This window comes from Leptodactylus fuscus, chromosome 7, assembly GCF_031893055.1.
Source record: "Leptodactylus fuscus isolate aLepFus1 chromosome 7, aLepFus1.hap2, whole genome shotgun sequence".
Taxonomy (NCBI): Eukaryota; Metazoa; Chordata; class Amphibia; order Anura; family Leptodactylidae; genus Leptodactylus; species Leptodactylus fuscus.
The window spans coordinates 154,481,220-154,487,219 of record NC_134271.1 but is presented as its reverse complement, the minus strand read 5'-3'; the positions used below and the strand labels follow the sequence as shown (position 1 = coordinate 154,487,219).

Sequence of the window (6,000 nt, the reverse complement as noted above, 5' to 3'; positions counted from 1 at the left end):
ACCACACCTGTAATCTTTCTGTACCTTACTGACACAGATGTGCAGGACCATTTCCCGTCTGCGGGGGCGGTATTATGTGTGTCAGTGGGTGCACTACATGTATGCGCAGTGTGTGCGGAGGCTGCGGGGTTAATTCTCACAGACACAATCCATACAGCTGGACGGAAAGTCAGAAGAAAAACCTCTAAATCAGGAGACCGGCGGATGGAAATACTGACTGCTGGCAGAGGCCTGATTGTCTGTGGTCGCTGCGAGACGCCACCATACAGGACGAGCACACATGGCCGCCCCTGCCCTCCTGCTATCTGCTGTATATAGCTGCAGAACATCGCTCTGTCCTCTCTGATACATAGTGATCTATCCTGCAGACTATTACACCACTGACCTCTCTAGACATCTGCAGAACATCTCTCTGTCCTCTCTACCTCCTGATACATAGTGATCTATCCTGCAGACTATTACACCACTGACCTCTCTAGACATCTGCAGAACATCGCTCTGACATACAATTACAGGCAGGTATGATGCGGCTTCCTACTGATAGTTCTCTCACTCCCCAGTCTACACCCTCAGACTCCTCCTGTTCGGTGTCCGGCGGTCTCATCTCTGGTGCAGGAAGCAATGGCCGAGGATGACGCTGCCCCAGGTCACAGAATCGGGTGGTGCTGGCCGGGCCCTTGTACTGCTCAGGGCCACAGCCAGGAAACAGTTATAGCTCCCGCTGCTTCCTTTGTTTCCGCTCTGCTGCAGGGAATAATAGGAATAGTGGAAGTGAGTGTGTGCCGGTCACGTCTGTACCCGGGGGAATCCTGGAGAGAAGGACAAGGCTGTACGGGGATGGATCACACATCAGGGGATTAGATACACAGCTCAGTATACAGTATCACACATCAGGGGATTAGATACACGGCTCAGTATACAGTATCACACATCAGGGGATTAGATACACAGCTCAGTATACAGTATCACACAGGATAGGATTAGATACACAGCTCAGTATACAGTATCACACAGGATAGGATTAGATACACAGCTCAGTATACAGTATCACACAGGATAGGATTAGATACACAGCTCAGTATACAGTATCACACAGGATAGGATTAGATACACAGCTCAGTATACAGTATCACACAGGATAGGATTAGATACACAGCTCAGTATACAGTATCACACAGGATAGGATTAGATACACAGCTCAGTATACAGTATCACACAGGATAGGATTAGATACACAGCTCAGTATACAGTATCACACAGGATAGGATTAGATACAGCTCAGTATACAGTATCACACAGGATAGGATTAGATACACAGCTCAGTATACAGTATCACACAGGATAGGATTAGATACACAGCTCAGTATACAGTATCACACAGGATAGGATTAGATACAGCTCAGTATACAGTATCACAGGATAGGATTAGATACACAGCTCAGTATACAGTATCACACAGGATAGGATTAGATACACAGCTCAGTATACAGTATCACACAGGAGAGGATTAGATACACTGCTCAGTATACAGTATCTCACAGGATAGGATTAGATACACAGCTCAGTATACAGTATCTCACAGGATAGGATTAGATACACAGCTCAGTATACAGTATCACACAGGATAGGATTAGATACACAGCTCAGTATACAGTATCACACAGGATAGGATTAGATACACAGCTCAGTATACAGTATCTCACAGGATAGGATTAGATACACAGCTCAGTATACAGTATCTCACAGGATAGGATTAGATACACAGCTCAGTATACAGTATCTCACAGGATAGGATTAGATACACAGCTCAGTATACAGTATCTCACAGGATAGGATTAGATACACAGCTCAGTATACAGTATCACACAGGATAGGATTAGATACACAGCTCAGTATACAGTATCACAGGATAGGATTAGATACACAGCTCAGTATACAGTATCACATAGGATAGGATTAGATACACAGCTCAGTATACAGTATATCACACAGGATAGGATTAGATACACAGCTCAGTATACAGTATCACACAGGATAGGATTAGATACAGCTCAGTATACAGTATCACACAGGATAGGATTAGATACAGCTCAGTATACAGTATCACACAGGATAGGATTAGATACACAGCTCAGTATACAGTATATCACACAGGATAGGATTAGATACACGGCTCAGTATACAGTATCACACAGGATAGGATTAGATACGTCGCTGTGTCTGGCATTGATTTGTGGTGACCCGGCTCTGTAGGTAACCGTGTCCCGGGGCAGGCTCATCGCACATGACACATATATAGTCGGGGGCGGACCAGGTGTGTGTCATGGAGCTGCAGGTGTTCGCTTGCCTCGCCTGTGTCCTTATTTCCCCAGTCGGTGTTTTTCGGCTTCTTCTCATGTCTTGACTTATGAGACATCCTAAGACGTTCTGACACCTGGAGGACACAGAATGGCGGTGACATGTGGAGGATTCTCTATTAGAGAGGTCTGAGCTTCATTTCCCAGAGACCTTTAAGAAAACCAGGAAAGCAGACATCTCATTGGTTGCTATGGCCAACTCGTCTTTCTGTCCATAGCAAGCAAGCAGTTTCTGACCAGCCACCGATTCCGCCATTACCCAGAGTTCTGCATATTATCTATATTCTTGGGATTAACTAGTCAAGTCAGCCATTCAGGAGGATAGGAAAGCGTGGTGACAACCTAAGTCCAATTCCTAGAAACCCTTTTAAGGACCCTCTGACTGTGAAGGGTCTCCCGCTCTAGTAAGGGTTAATTTTGGACCTATTTCGTGCTGCTTTGTGATGCTGTGATTGAAAGAAAGGGAGATGAAAGAAAGAGCGGGGAAGACACCAGAGGGAACCGCCAGCCGCAAATATAAATAAATCCAGCGATGGAGCCAGATGTGTGCGACAAAGGAAGACAAGAGATATGGGAAGCTGCCATGACACTGAAGAGGAGCCCATAAAGAGGAGCACATAAAGAGGAGCCCATAAAGAGGAGCACATAAAGAGGAGCACATAAAGAGGAGCACATAAAGAGGAGCACATGAAGAGGAGCACATGAAGAGGATCACATAAAGAGGAGCACATAAAGAGGAGCACATAAAGAGGAGCACATAAAGAGGAGCACATGAAGAGGATCACATGAAGAGGAGCACATGAAGAGGAGCACATGAAGAGGAGCACATAAAGAGGAGCCCATAAAGAGGAGCACATAAAGAGGAGCACATAAAGAGGAGCCCATAAAGAGGATCACATAAAGAGGAGCACATGAAGAGGATCACATAAAGAGGAGCACATAAAGAGGAGCACATAAAGAGGAGCACATGAAGAGGAGCACATGAAGAGGATCACATGAAGAGGATCACATAAAGAGGAGCACATGAAGAGGATCACATAAAGAGGAGCCCATAAAGAGGAGCACATAAAGAGGAGCACATAAAGAGGAGCCCATAAAGAGGATCACATAAAGAGGAGCACATGAAGAGGATCACATAAAGAGGAGCCCATAAAGAGGAGCACATAAAGAGGAGCACATAAAGAGGAGCCCATAAAGAGGATCACATAAAGAGGAGCACATGAAGAGGATCACATAAAGAGGAGCCCATAAAGAGGAGCACATAAAGAGGAGCACATAAAGAGGAGCCCATAAAGAGGATCACATAAAGAGGAGCACATGAAGAGGATCACATAAAGAGGAGCACATAAAGAGGAGCACATAAAGAGGAGCACATAAAGAGGAGCACATGAAGAGGATCACATGAAGAGGATCACATAAAGAGGAGCACATGAAGAGGATCACATAAAGAGGAGCACATAAAGAGGAGCACATAAAGAGGAGCACATGAAGAGGATCACATAAAGAGGAGCCCATAAAGAGGATCACATAAAGAGGAGCACATAAAGAGGAGCCCATAAAGAGGAGCACAAGCACATAAAGAGGAGCACATAAAGAGGAGCACATAAAGAGGAGTCACACAAAGAGGAGCACATAAAGAGGAGCCCATAAAGAGGAGCCCATAAAGAGGAGTCACTCAAAGAGGGGCACACAAAGAGGAGCACATAAAGAGGAGCCCATAAAGAGGAGCACATAAAGAGGAGCACATGAAGAGGATCACATGAAGAGGATCACATGAAGAGGAGCACATAAAGAGGAGCACATAAAGAGGAGCACATGAAGAGGAGTCACATAAAGAGGAGTCACATAAAGAGGAGCACATAAAGAAGAACACATAAAGAGGAGCACATAAAGAGGAGCACATAAAGAGGAGCACATAAAGAAGAACACATAAAGAGGAGCACACAAAGAGGAGCACACAAAGAGGATCACACAAGGAGGATCACATAAAGAGGAACACATAAAGAGGAGCACATAAAGAGGAGTCACTCAAAGAGGAGCACACATAGAGGAGTCACACAAAGAGGAGCACATAAACAGGAGCACATAAAGAGGAGTACATAAAGAGGAGCACACAAGGAGGATCACACAAGGAGGAGCACATAAACAGGAATCACATAAAGAGGAGCACACAAAGAGGAGCACATAAAGAGGATCACATAAGGAGGATCACATAAACAGGAGCACATAAAGAGGAGCACATAAACAGGAGTCACAATGAAGAGCACATAAAGAGGATCACATAAAGAGGAGCACATAAAGAGGAGTCACTCAAAGAGGAGCACACAAAGAGGAGTCACACAAAGAGGAGCACACAAAGAGGAGCACATAAGCAGGAGCACATAAAGAGGTGCACATAAACAGGAGCACATAAAGAGGAGTCACACAAAGAGGAGCACACAAAGAGGATCACATAAGGAGGATCACATAAATAAGAGCACATAAAGAGGAGCACATAAAGAGGTGCATATAAACAGGAGCACATAAAGAGGTGCACATAAAGAAGAGCACATAAAGAGGTGCATATAAAGAGAAGCACATAAACAGGAGCACATAAAGAGGTGCATATTAAGAGGAGTCACACAAAGAGGAGCACATAAAGAGGATCACATAAAGAGGATCACATAAAGAGGTGCATATAAAGAAGAGCACATAAAGAGGAGCGCATAAAGAGGAGCATATAAAGAGGAGTCACACAAAGAGGAGCACATAAACAGACACACATGAAGAGGAGTCACATAAAGAAGAGCACAAAGAGGAGCACATGAAGAGGATCACATAAAGAGGAGTCACATAAAGAAGAGCACATAAAGAGGAGTCATATAAAGAGGAGCACATAAAGAGGATCACATAAACAGGAGCACATGAAGAGGAGCATATGTTGAAGAGCACATAAAGAGGAGCACATAAAGAGGAGTCACATAAAAAGGATCATATAAAGAGGAGTCACATAAAGAGGAGTCACATAAAGAGGATCACATAAACAGGTGCATATAAAGAAGAGCACATAAAGAGGAGCACATAAAGAGGAGCATATAAAGAGGAGTCACACAAAGAGGAGCACATAAAGAGGGGTCACACAAAGAGGAGCACATAAACAGATGCACATGAAAAGGAGCACATGAAGAGGAGTCACATAAAGAAGAGCACAAAGAGGAGCACATGAAGAGGATCGCATAAAGAGGAGTCACATAAAGAAGAGCACATAAAGAGGAGTCATATAAAGAGGAGCACATAAAGAGGATCACATAAACAGGCGCACATAAAGAAGAGCACATAAACAGGAGCACATGAAGAGGAGCATATGTTGAGGAGCACATAAAGAGGAGCACATAAAGAGGAGTCACATAAAGAAAAGTCACATAAAGAAGAGCACATAAAGAAGAGTCTCATAAAGAGGAGCACTTAAATAGGAGTCACATAAAGAGGAGCACATAAAGAGGAGCACATGAAGAGGATCACATAAAGAGGAGTCACATAAAGAAGAGCACATAAAGAGGAGCACATAAAGAGGAGTCACATAAAGAGGATCACTTAAAGAGGAGTCACATAAAGAAGAGCACATAAATAGGAGTCACATAAAGAGGAGCACATAAAGAGGAGT

At 44.0% G+C, this 6,000-nt stretch overlaps 1 long non-coding RNA gene across 1 annotated transcript in view; it reads right to left on the bottom strand.

Moving 5' to 3' along the window:
• Nucleotides 1–348: 348 nt before the first annotated feature.
• The window catches only part of LOC142214380 (uncharacterized), a 572,210-nt gene continuing 566,558 nt past the window's right edge, over nt 349–6,000 (bottom strand). Inside the window, exon 3 of the long non-coding RNA XR_012717272.1 lies at nt 349–471. This is a non-coding gene — a long non-coding RNA (uncharacterized LOC142214380). The remainder of the gene's footprint in view (nt 472–6,000) is intronic.